The sequence below is a fragment of the Belonocnema kinseyi genome, chromosome 9, assembly GCF_010883055.1.
Source record: "Belonocnema kinseyi isolate 2016_QV_RU_SX_M_011 chromosome 9, B_treatae_v1, whole genome shotgun sequence".
Classification (NCBI taxonomy): Eukaryota; Metazoa; Arthropoda; class Insecta; order Hymenoptera; family Cynipidae; genus Belonocnema; species Belonocnema kinseyi.
Genome location: NC_046665.1, coordinates 27,186,761 through 27,205,695, shown reverse-complemented (window position 1 = coordinate 27,205,695; position 18,935 = coordinate 27,186,761). Strand labels below are relative to the sequence as shown.

Below are 18,935 nucleotides of genomic sequence, written 5' to 3'. Positions count from 1 at the left end.
CGGATTCGTTCAGCGCTGGACTCGGTCTCGAAGCTGCATGGCTCTCAAACGGCGGCTTCTGTATTATGTTACAGGGGACATTTAAATGGTATATAGTGTGTGAACTCTGTTGCGCCCTACCATGGAGCTCTTTAGAATTGAATGAACTTTAATTTAAAACAAAAAAATTCAAAATCGGTCCAAACTTAAAGGCTCTGGACATTTTTGAACGAAAAAAGTGCATTTCCTCCCACTGTGCGCGCCTTTCACTAGACCTCAATGGTAGGGTGCAACAGAGTTTATACACTATATTCCATTTAAATGTCCCCTGTAACATAATACAGAAGCCGCCGGTTGAGAGCCGTCCAACTTCGAGACAGAGTCCAGCGTTGAACAATATAAAAGGGCCGCCGAGGGATCGGGCAGGCTTCGGTACCCTGAGATCGTCTTAAGCCGAATTTTCGTTTAATCGAAACATTTCATTGGGATAATTTCGAAATATAGTTCATATCAAGTGAAAATTTGGACTTCAGTATCTTATTCTACAATAACTTGTTTTTGTTATAAGAATCTTATTTTATAATTTTTAAACAATCGTTAAATAATCTGTAACAATTCCTAAAAATGATCAAAGATGAGGAAATAAGAGATGGTTTGTTTTCATGCTTATTATTTAAACTTATAAACTTTTTGAACTTGTTTTGTCCTAAAAATATTTATACAGTATATGTATACCAAAACAGTTTATGTGCTGCCCGCATTATGGGAAATAGAGAATTTTCTTTCCATTTCTGTCATATCTCCTTATTCTATTTCATAACTACGTGCCGTTTACAGTCTGAAATTCCTGGTAAAAAAACATATTTTACCGAGCTTGTGGCAGTGTCAATAAATTTTTACTTTTGGCTAGACTTAGAACTTAGGAATGTTTCGATTAAAGTCAATTTCAAATAGAGAATTTTCAACATTTTCAAGGAAATATTCTTTAACAGAAGTAATTTTAGAGATGGGACGAGCCATACCTACTGCTTACAGCCCTCCGGTCTCCTGCACAATCCGGCGAAGCAGTACCTACTGCCCGCAGGAGCTTCGCAGGGCCTACTGCAAACTCCGGTCGGTATTATTCTGCCCGCCGAAGTTGCAGTAGCTCACTACCGCGATTTGGCGAATTTCTCCAGCAAACACAAGCAGCACTCCGGCAGGCCTTCCTACTGCTTCCTCCTCGCGTAGCCTTATGAAGCTTGCGAGCAATTTTTCTAAACCCGTTCCCTTGGCAGTGGTTTCGCTAGATAGTAGATATGCTGTATATACAGCATTCATATTCTCGGTACCCTTGGAGTTCCTAGTTTTAGGATTTCTCTGAAGTTCCTCAATTTTCTTTAAATTCTCTTTGGATTAAGCCACTTAGGAAAATAGCATTATTAGGATTGGGTATCTTAGGTTACATTTAAATTACTTTCATAACATTTTTGTAATATTTAACTTGATTTAAATTCTCTTTATATATTGTGTGCTTCTGTTTCATTCTATAATAGATAGGCACCTAAATACATAATAATAACAATTCAATTGTACGAATTTTCGAATTTTTTCGAATTTTTTATGGAAACTATTTCTTTAATTTGTCGTTTTGTAATGAAATGAAATTTGATTTTATGCAAAGGATGCTGCACATTAATGTAAATTTAGCTATATGATTACTCTTTCGGTTGTGAGGAAATTTTATGTACATCCGTTATTTCCCGCTAAAAATGTGAAAACGCGAGAGAAACGTAATTTTGGCGCCAGGAAATATAAGGGTAGAAATGCTCGGGCTGTGCGTGTGATTGGAATAAACAACGTTCCGCTAGAATCCTGAAAAGCGCGGTCGAATTGGAATGTTATGATTGGAATAGGCACCCTGGCTTGACGATCTATATTTAAAATGGGCGGAGCATTTTGCGTACTTATAATCGAAGGCGAAGTTCCGAGTATTTTAATATCCGTAACGATCGCGCTCCATTTATCTTTTGATACCGACACCACGCAGGATTGAGCGGTGGTTTGCGTCAATCTAGTGTGGTGTTTATTTTGTTTTGCGTGTATCTAACTTGTCCTTTTATCACGATGAATTAATAATTACCAACTCAACCGTCTCCCACACTCTTATGGCCACAAAATCTATTAAGAAGAAAGAATTGGCGACTATCTTTTCTTGTATTACTCACTAGCATCTGGGCGAACATGTGAATGGGACGTTCTGATCTAAACTCTTAATTCATCGGAACAGTAATTCCAACACTGATAAGTAAAAAACCTACAAGCGTGTGAGTAACAAATTTATACCTCAATTCATAACGATTCTAATTGGTACGTTTTTTCTGCTAATTCTCGGACCCATAAAATGGAGGGACGATAATTTCCATTTTTCTCTTTAACAAAAAGTGGGACTCGATTTTAATATGTTTGTCATAAGTGTATTGTATGCGTGTGTGATCGAGACTGTTATTTATATTACATGTCATGTTTGATTATCTTGCGTGAGAGATTTTCATAGTTGTTATTGACAATAGTCATAATCGATAAATCCTGACTCATAAATAAAGGCTAATTTCTACTTTTTCACTTTAAATATGTCTTCTTTTTTTCTCTCTCTCGTACTAATCTCATTTCATATCTATGTAAATAGAATACGTTTATATGCCGAATTCATTCGTGTCGGATGATAATTAATTGGTTTAAAAATTGTTTTTTAAAAAAAGAGGGGAAATTTAACTTTTTAAAGAATAACTGGGAGAAATAATTAAAACAAAATATAACACGTGTAACGCTAAAAATCCGTTACAATATTGGCGCCCGAACAAGGGACTCGAGTTTTTTTAATTGATGTCAAACTTAAATATTACTACTACAATAAATACAAGATCTAGAGGTTGCCATCTGGAAAAAGAAGTAGTAAAGCCTAAAAGTATAAATAGAAAAAGACATTCTTTTGACAAATTCTCCGTGAAAAGAAATTGAGCAGAAAGCATAAGTCACGAAACAATAGATAATTTACAAGCTCAAGTAGATGAGTTGAGGCGGTTAAATAATACTTAGCGTGATGAAATCGCAAGGTTACAAGTAACAAACAATCAGCAACCTAACCGTGAACAGGGGGGTGGCGGCGCCGGTCAGGCAATAAATAATCCCGTGACCGGTCTAAGAACTTTGAACATTGATGTTAAATTACCTAAATTTGAAAATGACTTGGAAGAAAATCCAAATGAGTTCCTAGGATCGTTGGAAAAATATTTTACTGCTAAACAAATTCCGGAAACACAAAAATTACTAGTTGTCGAAAATGCTCTTGAAGGTGGAGCAAGAACTTGGTTCGATATCCATCGTGATAGTTGTGAGAAATATGCCGCGTTTAAAACTACATTTTTGAAAGAATTTTATTCAATTCCGACTAGGGTTAAAATCAAGTCGCAATGGTCGACAAGACGTTTTGATCCCAGCGGGGGAAATTTGCAAGTTTTCTTTCTTTTACAGTATAAAGAAACCCAATATATTTTACCTGCTTGAGAATCATATGAAATAAATTATAGTATCATACAACAACTTCCGCTCCGAGTCCGTGAAGCGTTGACTGCTATCGATTATTCCGATGTCAATAAAGTGACACAAGCATTGGCTCATCTTGATTTAACTCATGAGGAGCGTGAAAATGGTCGAAAGCGTCAACATAATCAAAATCAAAACAATAATTTTGGGAATAAGTAGGTCAAGGCCAATGTTCGGGGTTTACAGGGTAATGCAAACCCGTTTAATGAGTCTTTAATTAATTCGGGATTTGAAAATCGATCTCAAAATTCAAATTATAACATATGTCCGTGTAAGCATTATCCATGCAATTCAAATAACATGAGCTATGGCAATGCACGGATTCACCCTTCTCATTCAGTAAATGCCGTCATGGATCAACCTGGCCTTCGTTATAATTTTAATGCATCCATGCTACTTGATTTAAGTGTTCCCCCTCCTACTTACAGACAAACCAATAATTTAAACTAAATGATGACGCAGTGTGTACGGATCCGGTGGCGCGTCAGGGGCCTTATGAGTTTTTTGGGGACCTAAAAAATGAGGTCATCAATCAACCTCATAAAAGGATACCATCCGATTATTCAAAAATCCAGAAATGTTTAATGTTGCTACTTTCTGTTTTTAATTTTCCAATTCCTGTTCTCACTGACACCGGTAGTTAGATTGCTTGAATTTCTGAGCAGTTTTATAAATATTTACTAAATCATGGAAACATTTTAGAACTGCCGGTCTCAAATGTGTTACTTGTCACATCTATTGGAAAGAAAATGGCAAGAATAAATATACAAGTTCTTTTAAATGTCAAAATCGGGAATTATAAAAAATCAATACCATTTCTGGTGGTGCCCGGTTTATCCAATTAAATGATATTGGGTAATGACTGGCTATTAGGTAATACATAGATTGGTGCTTGATTATGATGAGAAGCGTGTCCTAATTAGCGGATATAGTGTTCCCGGAGAATTAGCTTTGTACGGTCGGGCTTCGTTTGAGAGAGTGTTGTCATCACAAAACGATGATTACAATTTCATACAAATTATAGATGTTTCCGAATTTTATTTTAATCTTTCGAATCTTATCGATTTACCAGGGGATGGAAATAATGAGTTGAGGAATTTGATGATGAGATTCAACATAATATTGAATTAATTGATGTGGATGAACATGAAAACGATCCAATCAATAATACTGTTGATAATGTGCTTTTTGATCATGTTTTATCTGAGAATGATTATAATGTTGCTTGTGTAGATTATATAAATTGCATATCGCGTTTATTTCATTGCTATGATTTTTGTACAGATGATTCAAATTTGATTTCTTGCGTAAATGATTCGCTTCACTTCTCTTGAATACAGGAGAAAGAGCACAATCTTATGAATAAAAAAGAATTCTCGAATTCAACCAAAGACGATATTTTCACTGAAGGGAAGCTCTAATCTGGGAAGGCATAAAACTCCAAGGACAGGCTCTCACAAATCTCACAAATCTAGAACCGGCACACACCGACGAGTTGCAATGTTGCAAAAAGCACTGAGCTAGCCAGCAGCTAGCCGGCTAGTTCCGCGCAGTCCCATGTGCGCAGAAAATGGCGGCGTAAAGCGAGAGTGAAAGAGACGGGCAGATCTATTTATCTCTTTCACTCTCATGATAACAAAAATATAGATTCTCTATGTCTTTCGCATCTATGATATTCTGCTTTGTGATTCTGTTACGCTACACCTACAGGACGGCACCCTTATTGAAAAGACAATTTATTGCTTTTATAAGTATTAAAGAATAAATTTGGTTAATTTATAAATTAAACATTTTGTGCCCCCACTGGGTACTCATGTTGTGCGCATCTACGCGCCGCAACATTTCGCCGCAGGGTGATTGTAAACATACTCGCATTGCGCCACATCTTGTGCACGAGCTTCAGTTACAATCACAGAATGTGGGCGAACATGGTGAATTTTGGCATGCATGTCATGTGCGCATTGACGTGCGCGTAACATGCGCGTACGAATTGTTATCTGGGTATAAAGCGGTAGACTTTGTTTTCTTCGATTGAAAGTGTAACTAACAGTTCCAATCATTTTAAATAACTGGTAGGTAATCGACATCTCATTCTTGCTAACTGTCAGGTAATCTTTATTATCTAGTTGTATTATTTCTTACTGAATGGCAAATTAAATCTGAATACATTTATATTAATAATTGATATTTTCATATCAAATATTACCCTATTTTATTTTACATGACTGAATGTGAAGTTTTAATAAAATTCCGTAATTTCCTCCGTTTACCGAACTAAGTTATGTAAAATTTAACACACAAATATTCTCCGTGGACCTTATTTATTAATTGTAATTATATAATTCTATATAACTTTCTATACATGTAATTCGCATACTTATTTTGTGACATTTCTAAAAGCATTAATGTCTTTCTCACACTTTTAAACGATCCCAAAAATTTTAAAAAAATTAGTCAATAAATATAATCTCTGAGTTATCGTGAATTTGATTATAAACGTCTACATCATACAAAAGACATCACAGCTTTTCCAGTTTCAAAAACTCATCTTGAAGAACCTTTATCTAAAATACGGTCGTTTACCTCGTGGGACATCACTTCAAAAAGAGCGCATGGCAGAATAAAATTAAACGTCGGTTCGTCAGTCGCGAATTATTTTTGTCTCTCGCGCCTAATAATCTGACTATTAGTTTCACAAGGGTTAGTTTTCGTGCCGCCACAGAGGCATCAAGGGGGTTCACACGATCCTGGGGGGGGGGGGGGTTCTTACATGCAAGCTAAATACAGACATACTGACCTTCCGTCCTCCGAGAAGCGTCGTGTCACTTTTAGGAGTACCCACGTGACGGTGCGACGATAATGAAAGGAACTTAAGCGTGTACCTAAAAGATAATTAAGTAAGTCCCCCCCAGCTAGTATGATGGAAATTAATACGAAGAGGTTTTCACTCATATTTAAACACGAAATTCTACAAGTATTAGTTTATAAACAACTCGCATTACAGTTGCATAAAATAAACGACGTAATTAGGAGGGTCAAAAATTCCCCAGTCATTGAAAATTAAAAATTCAAGTTTTCAATGCTGAAATCTTAGCTATAAGTTATTTGCAACTGTGACCTCCGTCTTTGCTTCGAGAGCTTTATTGACCGTGAGAGGAAACTCTAGTGCAGCCAGAAAAGATAATCTTGGTTAAATTTGCGATAGTGTAAAACAGGTTAAGGCAAGTAGAAACATAATCTCTGCTTTTACCTACACGCAAAAAAAAGAAATGTCAAGTTTACTTATCACAAAATGTAGAGGATTTTTCGTAACCGTAACCGTATAAACTGCTCTAAATAAGGGGGTGGAAATGTCAAAATCACTTAGCATTTCGTAAATGTCACAATGAAATTCAGGTTAATCTAACGGTTATTCTTTAGTCAAAAAAACCTCTATTCCCTAGTGTTACATACGGTAAGATATGTAAAATCCACTGAACCGAGCTAAAAATAGTGGCGCAGTGGACATTACCGAAGGATCGGTACATGCTACCGATCCGATTGATATGCTTAGCTCGCCTCTAAAGTCGTAATAACGCAACCTACACTGAAAAAAATACTTATGAATCAATGAAATCTAAAGAATTTATTCCTTCTTTATCCTCTGACATATGCTGCTCCGTTTTCGCGTATGTTTATTGAGATTAATTCTTAACTATATACTCTATACATTATTCTAAACTAAACTAATTGTTGACTTTGATTAGAGAAGACGTATTACTTATAACTAATGAGAAACACACTTTATTTAAATATCCGCAATCGCCAGGAATCGAACACACGCACCGCTTGCTTAAAATTTAAAGTAAGTTTTTCCCAAAACCATCAAACGTCCCTTTGGCATCTAGGTAATAAAGATTCAGGAAGGAAAAGTTTGCACGTAGACCTAATTGGTTTGAGTGAACCCTCCGAGGTAACCACTTTTAACATAGCTTCAGTGCAGCTTATTAGGTGCAGCTTATTAGGCTTTAGTTAGTTAGTTGTATCACAGGCAGCGAGCCCCCTATGCAGTCCCCCGGCATTCAAGATATAAAGCCTATTGTGCTACACCCTTAACTATCGCTGTTAGTAACTGACGCCAGACCTCTTGATGAAGCCCACTAGTAAATCAATCACCGACAGCCTTGTAGCTTCCTCAGGTTCCATGAAGTGGGACCCAAGGATTTGATGCCTGAGACGAGCCTACGCCGGGCACTAGCATAGTACATGCAAGGATGTTTCATTTTGAGCATATGGTAGTTCAAGTGGTTATGCCCAGTGAGCATCTAAACCACTGTCCTTACGTCTTTCTCTGGCAAACCCAGAATTTCCCTGGCTCTATCCATTCTGCACGTATAGCCCAGGATGGACTTCGCCTGTCGGCAACCCTGGACCCGCTCCCAGTATTCTTGGTGCTTAGTGCGGATCCAGCTTTCGATGTCAAGACCGATGCAGCAAGACGATAATCCCAGTACCGGTTCCAGCCCTATGTATTCACTTGCCACACCGCTTCTTACCGGTTGGTCAGCTTTTTCGTAGACCTTGATCCGTGTGTGGCCAGGGACCCATATGAGTGGCACTTTATTTTTTTCTGCAAGTTGGTTCAATGCCTTTTTGCATTCTCAAACCAGTTCTGACGTTATATCTGGTTTTCCTACTGCAGTTAGTGTCGCTTGGCTGTCCGAAAAGATCGTAATCTGTCTTCCAGCAGCGTTCTCCTCTAATAATATATCAGCCTTAAAGACAGTAGCATATCTCCCAAGCGGGATCACCACTTCCCTCCTCCTCGCACTGTCATAAATTCCTGCTCCTGACCCTCCCTCTCACCTGAAGCCATCCGTATACCAGATTTCCCCTTGAAGGAGTGGATTACCATTTCCTTTCCACGAATCCCTACTTGGAATGCAGACGCGGAAAGCCCTGGTGAAGTCGAAGCATTTTATTATTCTGTCCTGCCTCATCTCAAGAATCGGCAGTGAGCTGATGTCACTCGGGAGCCTAGTGTGTCTAGTCCCCCGAGTCCATCTGTTTACTCTCGCCTCAGTCTCTTGGCCTCAGTCTTCCTCCTCTAGGTCGGTTTGAATTCACTGAAAACCCGGGACGTGAACTTCCACCAGGGGCTTCAGCGTTGCTTCTTCGTCTTCGGCAAACTCGCCATTTTCGAGCCTTATAAGCCCGATGCGAGCTTCCGGGTTTTTCAATAGGATTTTGTGGAGCCTTTACTGTTTCCGGAATACCTTTCGATTCCTCACAGAAGCCCCTCCAGTCTTCCTGCTTATAACTCCTTATATTTCTATTGTATTCATACTGAGCCGTATCATAGATGTCCCATTATGAAGGTAACGTAGCTCTATTTTCCCTATTGGACAGCGCTCTTGTCTTTTTGTGGATTTTCTGCAGGTGCGTATTCCACCATTCTTCTCCTTTCTTAGACTTAACTTTGCTTGTAGGGCAATTAGTTTCATACGATGTAATCAGAGCTCTTAGCAGAAAATCCGTGACGTGCTCTAACTCATCAATGCTGCCGTAGTTTGTGGGAAATTCCAATAGCCTTCCTCTGAGTTCCTCTTTATGTGAGTCCCAGAGTGTATTCCTAGGGTTTCTAATTTTTTAAATTACTGGATCACCTAGGTTTGGCTGAAACAAGATATATTTTTGGTCCGAGAGAGACTCCTTATCAGAGACTATCCGGTCCACTGCCCTACTCCTCAGCCGCTCTGATTATAGTCAGATCGAGATCCTCACTCCTGTATTTAATCTGGAATGTGGGAGTATCACCTCGATTTAGAATCTCCATGTCAATGCCCACTAGGTATTCGATTAAATCTCTTCCTCTATCATTGATATTTGTGCTCCCCCACACCCTATGGTGAGAGTTCGCATTACATCCCAACAGCAAAAGAATCCTGTTCTCGTGGCAGTGCTGAATTAGAATATCCGCCTCTCTGGGAGGGGGGGAACCATCCGCATCGTCAGGGAAATAAGTCGAGGCAATTACAACCTTTAGTCTTTCCCCGCTACCACCCCTGAGCCTCACCTTAATAACAGTGAGATCCCTGGAGCAAAGCTTAGGCACCAAAATCGCATCCATACCCTTGACAGCTATGCATGCCCTTGGAGCTTTTTCGAGCGGCCCAATTTCCAATTTCTATGTCTTTTAAAATTCAATACTCAATGACAGTGTTGCAATTTTTAAACACTTGTACCCGCAACCCCTGCAAAAAGGTCAGTTGGCTCAAAGCTGCGAAGCGACCCGACCGAACTTTGTTGTATCTCTGTGAATCTTTTATTTTTTCACAAGCCCAACTTTGAATATTCACCTTTTTGTCATTGTACTTATAGATGTCTTCATAATAAATGCATTTAAAGGCATTTTCAACTTTTATTCACTTTTATACTTTATACTTTCTAAACTTTTTGATCTTTATGAACATAGGACGCGCTAAATTAATTGTGCATTCAAACACTTTGTAGTTAATATTATAATTATAGAATTCTTTACCTAAAGTCAATAATTCATAAATAATTAACACAAGTTTAATGTCGTTTTATTAAAGCACGCTGATGAGTGTGATGATTTTATAGATTAGTTTAAATGTACTGCAAATTTTGTAACTAATTTGTCTCGTAACCTGTATCGCTATACGCGCATGGGTTCAGTACAATAATTATTTTATTTTAAGTATCAATAAATGTTCAAATGCACACTTTTAACAAACAAAAAAAACAGAGTAGTCACTCCGAAATGTTTGTCTCATTAATCGTTACATACAATGAACACAAGCCGTCCTGTGGATTATGAAATGTTTCATAAGTACGGGCTTTGAAACAGCCTATGTACTTATTATGAAACACAATTATTATTAAAAATATCACAAAGAAATTGGTAAAAAAAATTCCAATATAATCTACAACTCAAAAGCTTTGAAATTTGCTTCTTAGGGTCGCATGGCTGCTCAATGTGAACGTGCTGTGAAACACAGATACTGAATTTTTTTAACGTAAAAGCTTCAGGGCAACATTTATTCATATGAATTTACGAATGCACGTGATTATATTCACGAATAATATGCTTTGCCGTCTAGCGCACTATATTTATTTTTACTTTCAATTTTTTAATGTAGGGTCTCATAAAAACGGATATTGTTTCATAATACGGCCGGTTACCTTATATGTACTTTGTGCTCTTCGCTCGATACATTTGGCAGGAATGATTTCTCCGTTAGTTCCCTTTCTCGGGGTGCAGGAGGGAACGTGGCGTATTGATCGAGTGGCTCTTGCAGCTGCGAACACCGTTTTCGAGTCAGCCTGCACACACACACACACAAGGGGCGTCTGATTTGCTTTGCGTGGGATGCCCGCGGTCCCGCGAATATGTTATTGTTTATATTGAGTATGCTTGAGCATGCCTAGGGCACACATGCACAAAATTAAGTTAATCGCGGCGTGGTAACGCGAGTACCGAGCATTGCACTACGTGAATAACTAATAGTCAGGAAATAATTTACTCCGCTTGAGAAACGAAACATCCTGATCCATGATGTTTAGTACGTCACAGGAAATACTTGCCTTTCCGGAAGCTCCCTGGGGGTCAAAGAAGTCTGCAAGGTGATGTATACGCGAAAGCTTCACGCCCACATACTGTCTTCCGGCACGCGCTTATTGCAGAACAATAAATTGCTCTTGAGTTGATAATACAGTAAGTCGAGAAGAGCTTGCAGAATCTGCGTGCTCAAACATTCGAATATAATTTCGATTAGTGGTCTTACGAAGGACTATTATAATAGAAGCTTGTAACTTCATAGACATTAGATAGAACGTCGCCCGAGTCGAAATATAGATCATCCATTAATCTTCTGAATTCTCTATCCTTAGAGAATTTAGGAGGATGGGTGCAGAACTTCTTTTAATGCAATGAAAATCCTCTGTTAATTCTCGAAACGTGCAGAAATGTCCAATTCTGGATATTTTGAGACTTAACAGAGAACTTAGAAGGATCCTCTTTGGATTCTCGTTAATCCTTCATGGGATCTTCCTTACTCTGATGCGCATGCGTCGTATAGCGCGCGATTTTTTTTAATAAGGAAAATTTGTATTCAAATTTTTTAAATAAATAATCATTACTAAATATAAAGGAATATAACACCCATTAAACTTCTTTCTTAACGAATTCAAAAAATTAGATTACGATTTTTTTGAATAATAAGAAATACCTAAACTAAAGTCAAAGCACCAGGGGTCGATTTCCTTTCATAATTTGTTTTAAACAATAATTATTTTAATTTATTTTAATCTCAGACTTGAAGAAAATGCGATTAATATCATCATTCTTTATTATATTTTAAAAGAAATCAACGAGAGTCTCAAAAATCATTAAAATCGCAGTGTAATTTCACTTTTAATTGATTGAGAAGGTTAACAGCTGTGATATTTTGGTATATTTAATAATGATTATTTTTTAAAAGCATTTGAATTGTAGTTACTCCTATTTAAAAAACACATTGAAATATTTAAAAAATAAAAAAAATAAAAGATCTTGCAAAGTATTAAAGAAAATAAAGTGATTTTTTTCTAACAAAACTTTTATTGCTTGAACCATAAAAAAATTCACAACTGTAAAAACTGTAAAAAAAATTTTGACACTATTATAATAATATTATAAAATATAAATAAAAATCATAAATGACACAATTATAATGGCTGTAAATACTCAGCCCATCCTATCATATTTTGACCCTCAGATGTTCTCGAGTCTTAAGTAGAGTCTTGCTGAGGGTTCCAGGAAGCATTTCTTATCCTGAATTTATAAATATTTATGAAAATATTCTTCAATATCCTCACAGAAACTCAAAAAATATTTTTCATATGCAGTTGTATGCAAACGTGTCAATCAAATGCACTATAAAAAGCTAAAACCACAGCTCAATTTTTTATATAATTGAGTTTCAGCTGGAAAACATTGTTTTATGCTTATATACATTTATTAAGTCGGAAAAATTTAGGTTGAACCAATCTTTGCCCATAATTTAATAAGTTAAATATTCTGAAATATATGGCAAATAGAGAGGTCCAAAAAAAACATTTTCGAATTTTTGAGATTAGACTGAAAACTATTGTAGGCTACATAAAAATAGAAAGCCCCTATCTTTTTGTTTTGAAAACAATTAATTAGTAGGACTACGCATTTATTAGAAAGTTTTTTAAAAATTAACTACTCAAAATAGAGAAATCACGGTGCAGCCTATGGTTCAGCTTGGCAGTGCAGCAGCAGTGCTACAGCTACACTTTGCCAACTTGACCTGCACCTTTGTTGAAGCCCGAGGCTCGCCTAAGTCCTCACACCACCTTACCTAAATCTTCTGTATTCATAGCATTACTTCTGACCAAGAGCAACTGCAGAATCTCTTACGAAATGTAAAATTCAATGGACACAATATGATAAATGAATGAGTGAATAAATTAGTAATAAATAATTATAATTAATGGATCATTAATATTGAACTAATTATCAATAATTATTACTTAATAATTAATCATTATTTACTTATCATGTAAAATTGTAAGTTTTACTTAATTTGATTTTAATTAACATTGTTAATTTTAATTATTAATTAATTAAATATGAATGAATAAATAGATGATTCAATTACACAGGCCTGCAAATAATGGGGTCATATCAGTTGTTGGAAAGTGGTGGGTCATTTCCGAAGTAATTTTTTACGTAGCATCCGAATCCGGGGTCAAAATTGGCCCGTCACTTCAGGATTTTAAGATATTTGAGGTTATGCACCCAAAAAATGGCGTTTTTGGCTACTTTTGAGGTTATGTACAGAAGACACAAAATTGTTGGAGATTTTTTCTTTAGTTGTATCATATAGTACTGCTCTTTCCCTCTAATTTGAGAATCGTAGAGTTCAATTACCATTTTTCTTTACCAAGTTATGCCAATTTGAAATTACGAGATATGTCCCATTATGTCTTGAGCATTTGCTTTAAATACTTTGAGGCAGACATTTTCTACTGGGTGTTTTCTCTTAAAAATTTGTTCTTGGGAGTCTGGAGGTTGTTGAGTACGAATCTGAAGTCGAGATATTAAATTTTTCAAAATCAAGATGGCGGATTCAAAATGTCATATACAAATTTTGAAAAAACATTCACAATACACGGAGAAAAAGATATCGCACAATGATATCGCAAAACCTCTGTATTGAAATAAAGCGCAATATGATAACGTACAAGCAGGTTCCGGAGCTTTTTAGGATATTATAATGCACTACCATCGCTTGGCCACTACTAGGAACCCTCGTATGTATTATGATGGCCCAAAAAATCACATTTCAAAAATTTTAACGGGCTTGTTGGCCAAATCGTTCTCGTAGGCAAATAAATGTATGCCTATTTTTTTATTTTCAAAACAAAATATTTTTAGAACTCGTTCTGAGGCTTCAAAGTTTCCTGATTTGAAGTAAAGAAGTCCTTACATCAGCTACAGGTTTAACCCAGAGAGCAGCTATAGATTTATTAACTTATTATTACTCGGCCATTCAATTCATTGTCAGTGACCGTATTTTGGGACCAAGCAAATACGGTGCACAATGAGAGATCCGATCGAGGGTCAACTTTTTTTTTGCCGTCCACCTGCAGTTCCTTCAGCCCGTGTTCAACTTAATTGTGTTAATTTTCAACAGCTTTTCTTACTCTTTACTCAATGTAAATTATACTTTTAATCATTTTTCTTTCAGAAATCTATTCTCAATAGTCGAAAGAATGTCTCTTCAAAATGTCAAGTTACAAAATTATATCTGAGGGTCACAATGAGCCTCCAAATATTGCCATTTTATGCCATTTTTGATATGCCTAAAACTTTTGAATAATATTTCTGAGATATAAAAATGTGATAAGTACAATATTTATTGATAAGTGAACAAGTATATCAAATATCAAATAAATTGACTTTTAATTTCCTGTCCAAAATCGAAGAAATAAAAATTGGAAACATTTTACATGTTGTATAATATAATAAAATAATATAATGTAAAATCTTACAATGTACGATATCACAATTTTACGCTGTTATAATGTAATAATTACGATATATAGCGCAGGAATTACGGTATATATTGCAATTCTTCCGATATCCTTGTCTCCGTGTATTGAAACATGTTTTCAGTTCCTTCTATCTAATAACTTATGTTGATATATAAATGTTATATAGTAGTTTATATTTGTACAGGTTTCATGACTATTGAATTTGATCTTGAGCTTGACTTTCAAGGACATTTCATGCTAAAAGTTTTTTTTTACATTTAGCGTTGCCCAGTAACAACGACGTGGACGTAGTAAAATCTGTTCCGTTTGGGGAACACCCCCAAGTACAAATTTTCAAGAGAAAACACCCAGCAGAAAACGTCTGCCTCAAAGTATTTAAAGAAAATGCTCAAGACATAATGGGACATGTCTCGTAACTTCAAATTGGCGTAACTTGGTAAAGAAAAATGGTAATTGAACTCTGCGACTCTCAAATTAAAGAGAAAGAGCAGTACTCTATGATACAACTAAAGAAAAAATCCCAAACAATTTCATAATTTAATAATTAATTATTGATAAACAATAATCTCATTATTATTAATAGTAATAAATCTTTAATTTTTTATGTACCCAATGCCCAATGCGAGTCGCACTCCGTGAAAAAGGCCCTAAATCAAAGGCGTCGCAAAACTCAAAATTGAATGATTTTTCATTTTTTTAATACTCTTTTTCTCCTAGAAATTATTGTACATTTTTATTTTCTTATCTAGAAACCTGTTCTTAGGTAAGCAACTCGTGTTTTGTAAAGATTGCTGATGATGCAAATATATAGAAAACCCGGTATATGGTTTTAAATTCTTACATGACATTTTTAAAACATCCAATTATGATAAAATACATTATCATTCTTATGCAAACAAATTCCTAAAGTTTTAAACAAATACGATCATAACTTCTATTGCAGAATTGCATTTGAAAAAAAGAAATTTCATTTTACATGTTAATCTCCATAAGAGAGATAAGTGAAATGCGTAGTCCTACTAATTAACTTTTTTCAAAATAAAAAATAGGCACTTTCTATTTTCATGCAGCCTAGAATATTTTCCAGTCTAATTTAAAAAATTCTAAAATGTCTTTTTTTGGACCACGCTAATGGCAAACTTAAGTAGTCAAATTTGAAATACTATGAATGAAAAGTGTTCAATTTTATCTTTCAAAAACCAACTTCATTATATACTTTCAAAAATATATCTTTCAACTGAATAATTCGAATAAAGTTTATTTTTCTTGAAAAATATTTTTTTGGCTCTCGTTTAAAATTATGTTTAATGGAGTTAAGCAATTTCTTTAATTAAATCGACAACTACAATAATTAGGCAACGTCAGATAACTTTTATAGTGAGGTGGGTTCACAACCGCATGCACTACTTTCTATTTAGATATCAATTGTTTGCAACGCTTTAATCCAACTTCAGATAAAAAATATCTCTTGTTCAATTCCGCGATCAAGACTTTTCTGGTGCTAACTTCTCGGTTAGCTTTTTATTATATATAGTTTTGTTCAAGAACCGTCAAGTCGTGTCGTGAGCGTTGGCATCCTACCGTTAGGACGCCTCGATATATATGCACATTGAATAAATTTAGTTAAAAAGTAAAGAAATCAAATCCTTAAATACACATCAACGTAGAAATTTTGTATAGAATATTATTTTAGAGGCCAAATACCAGTGATTTTGATGTTAGTACGACAGAGGTCTCTGTATTGTACGGTTGATAAGTAGAAGAACTACTACACTGAAAAAAATCATTCTTAGCACCAACTAAATTTATTTACTTGAATCCTATTTCTTAGTATCAAGAAAATGTTCTTTAACAGAAGTAATTTTTATTTAAAACAGGCATATATCCTTTGTTGATCTAAAAAAATGAATTCTTTGGCTCTATTTTCTTGATTGAAATACATATTTCTTAAATTCAAGAAAATGATTTCCTTAATTCAAAATTTCTAGATTCGTTGAAACGTGATTTGTCGTTCAAAGAAATATATATTTGATTCAAAGAGTTCGATTCTTTGGACTGATTCGGGACAAATTCGAATGAATAATTTTTCCATACTTGAATCAAGAATTTAGGTTTATTTAAATCAAAGAAATAATAATTTAATCCAAAATAATATTAATTAAATTACAGTATATATTTTTTTGTCACGAAGGGTCCATGCATTTATAGCAATGGAGCATTTATATATATAAACAAGGTATTTTGTTTACGTAAATTCTTATTTCTTCGGTGGAAGAAAATATTTCATTTAATCATTTTTTTAAATCAAAACTTTAATAATTTGACGTCATTTGTTTCAATTGAATACTTCTTTGGATTGAAGACATACATTGTTAAATTAAATATCCATGTTTTTGATTTGAAGAAATATTTCTTTGGCATTTATAGTGAGGTTTAAATACGGGTTTGCGCCTTAAAATTTTCATGTTACGTTAGCGCCGTGGTCAAGGCTGTGAACTTTACACTCGATGGACCCAAGTACAATTCCTGATAGGGGTGGATTTTTCATCGAATTTTTCTGTTTCAGTTTCATCAAGATTTTAAATTATGTGATTTGTATTTAAATTAAATATGTGTATTAATAACAATGGTAATTATAATTTAGGCTAAAAGAAATCCAGTTGCTTATTTAGGAAAATATGTACTACAATTGAAGTACTAACTACTTTATTGCACTCGCACATTGTCTAGGCCAAAGAAATATTTTTTTGAATCAGAGATATGTTTTTATGCTTCAAATATTCAGAAATTTGCTGTGAAGAAATAGTTTTTTGAGCCTATAAAATATTTGCTTGACCTTAAAATATATTTCTTTCCTTTAATTTATATTTTCTTACCTGAAAAAATTTTCATTGCAAATCATGGCACATTCATTTAGAACAATGAGTTATTCATTTGATGTAAAATGTATATTTTTTGTCTTCAATTAATATTTCTTTCATTCAAAGAAATATTTCGCTTCGACCAACAGATCGTATTTCTTTATCTCGAATAAATGTTTCTTTTAAAATAAACAGGACTTTCACTTACTTCAGCCAAGTAAAATTCAATTGGTACCAGTAATCGTTTTTTTTCCCCGTGTATATCATAATCAATTTTTATTACGCGAAATTTATTGAAAACGCGAGAAAAATAAGTTCTAAAAAATTCACTGCGGGCGGGTGAATTTTTAGCAGCAATTGGAAAACGGTAAAGCATGGGTGAATTCGAGCTGTAAATTAAGGCACCAGATTTAAAACAATGTTTCGCTTACTTTATTTTTATATTTTTTTAATGATAAGACTTATCGCGGTTGAAAAAATTTGTCGCTTTGGATTGAAAATTAAAATTTTTTGTTAAAAAATTCATGTTTTGACCTTAAAAAATCAACTGGAATTTTTTGTATGAAAAATCAACTATTTTAAAACGGGTTTTTATTTAAATAAAAACTAATCTATTTTAAGAATCCATTTTTTGAAAATTTATCCTCTTGATTTAAAAATCAATTTGTTTTAGGAGAAGTTTCCTTTTTTAATTGAAAATTCAACTACACTTGGGTAAAATTCAACTACATTGTTTAAAATTATATTTTTTTTTAGTGAAGGCAATCATAACAATTTAGAAAAACTTTTATTTCTTTCATGAGTACAAAATCTTTATTTGTAGAAAATTCGTGATTTTGGTTTATATTTTTTAAAATAATTTTTTTTTTATTGAAATAAAAAGTATGATACTTTTTAGTTGGGGGTTTATCTTTTTATATGAAGTTGGTTCACTTCGCCGCTAACAATTATTTTGAAAATCAATAATATTCATAACATTAATATTCATAACATTCAAAGCATTGGTGCACATAATCAATTTTATTTATGGAAATTTATGGAAACTTTGAAAATTTATGGAAACTATTAACAAAATCTGCCCGCTTCGCGGGAAAATTCTCATAGCGCGCTGCGTGCGCGGCTCGCTTTGCTTTCTAGTTTGAGCACGCCTAGGGCCCGCAGCAACTGTTCATTCTCGCGCTTCGCGCTCGATAATATATTTATCTAGCGCTCCGCGCTCGGTCTTTGCATTTCCCTCCACATTTGTGCACAGACCACAATGCGAAATTTTCTACATTGCATGTTCAAAACTATTATATCAAATTCCTACTGCAATTTCTTTTTGTGTGTACCTTGGTTTGGCACTGCTTGTTCAGATATTGCAAAATAATGATCACATTTTATTTTTCCTGATCGTAATAGAACCCTGTTGTGGTTGTTTAATCCTTTTCACTTTTTTTAAGT

The 18,935-nt window shown here is 34.7% G+C and overlaps 1 protein-coding gene across 7 annotated transcripts in view; it reads right to left on the bottom strand.

Annotated features, from left to right (window-relative positions):
• LOC117179462 (homeobox protein extradenticle) overlaps window positions 1-18,935 on the bottom strand; it is a 374,818-nt gene that overhangs the window by 231,188 nt on the left and 124,695 nt on the right. The window lies entirely within an intron of this gene.